A 1728-nucleotide genomic window follows, 5' to 3' on the forward strand; every position below is an offset into this window, starting at 1 on the left:
TACTGTAACTCCAACACCTGTACCAGCCAGAATGTCATTCTGACATTTTCTTCAACATCAACACCTGTGCACCATATCAGACATCCTCTTTGACATCTGTAAACAAAATAACATTCTGTTTTAACACCTGTGCACTTCTTTTTAAAATTAATTGTCCTCCAGCTATATACATCTCACAACTTCCACAACAACTTCTCACAACTTCCACAACAGCTTCCTCCATATCAGCACTTCTCCCCCTTTTTAGTCAAAATTGACCAAAGGTGACCAATCAGACAAAATAAATGTCCATTAGCCTAGCAGAGAAAGTTAGATCAGATGTTATAACATTAAGCATGTTAAAACATAGTATTCAGGAAGTACAAACCATCATTATACACAGTTGTGATAGCTGAGATAATGAACAAATCCAAGGAACTCTTTAAGATCCCTAAATATTACAAAACATGCATCAATGAGGACTGCCACACATTACACAATTGCCAAAAAAACAAAAAAACATCAGCATCCATACAGCAATAGCAGAACAGCTTCACAGTAATCTTTCCAGCACACCTCACAGACTTCACCTTACCAGTCTTCAACACAGGCAGGAACCATTAATCAGAAGAAGAAGTATCACCTTCACCTTCACCATCAGAGCCTTCATAACTTTCATATTTGCCATTGGATTGGGCTTTTGCATCTGAATTTCTAGCAGCCTTCTCCATTTCTTCCTTTTCCATGATGCAGATAAGAACTTCCAAAGCTTCTTTTCTTGCCTTGGCTATTCTTATTCCATTTTCCAGTTCCTTGCAGGTCTCTTTCAGTTGATCAATTAAGCTTCCTTGAGATGCAGGCTCTCTTCTGGCAGATGTCATGACAACATCATTTACATGACGTCCCTCAAACAACTTATAATGAATGGATATAGGGGTTTTTCTTCTGCTTGTCATGTCATTTGTATTGAGTATGCCTGGTTGTTGACTTAAGATAATACCACAAATAATGGATGGGAAGACAATGGGTAACTTCACAGCATTTGTGGAGGCATGTCTGATGGTTTGGTCAAACAAAAACTTTCCAAAATCATAGTTTATCTTGGTTCCAATTGCATGAATGATTCTTCCAAGAACAATGGAGATGGTAGAGACATGATTAGTAGGTACCCAATTTTCTGAACCAATCTTGTGCAGGATGGCATATTTAACAGTTAGTTTACTAGCTGATAGGTGTTTCTTACTAGGCCATTCCTTAACTTGGCCAGCTGTAATAATCCTACAAACCTCATTGTCTGTGGTCTCAGTTCCTTTCCCTAGGAACTTGTTGATGATGGTTGGTGAATGTTTCACACACTTACCTCTCACAAAAACTTTGCAGACCTCCCTGCTGCTCCTTTCATAAATCTCCTCAGGGATGTTCACAATGAATTCTTTTACTAACCCCTCATAGCACTGAGGCAGAGCATTCCCAGTTTTCATAAGACCAGCTGCCTTAATTAACTCCATGACTTCCTTTACTTCAACTACCTCTTTTCCCAATTCTCTTTCAACCGCTACCCTTCTTTGAGTCACAAACTTCCATTTGGCAGCACCATCTTCTATGTGAAAAGAGATATTGTCTAGATGAACAATAGCCACTTTGTTTGGAGACTTCTTTACAGCCTTCCTTTTAACAGGGGAGATGTCTGGGACATCGTCTTCGACATTCTCATCAGATTCAGAGCTTTCACTTTCTTTCCTCTTCCTG

This window comes from Lathyrus oleraceus, chromosome 4 (assembly GCF_024323335.1).
Source record: "Lathyrus oleraceus cultivar Zhongwan6 chromosome 4, CAAS_Psat_ZW6_1.0, whole genome shotgun sequence".
Classification (NCBI taxonomy): Eukaryota; Viridiplantae; Streptophyta; class Magnoliopsida; order Fabales; family Fabaceae; genus Lathyrus; species Lathyrus oleraceus.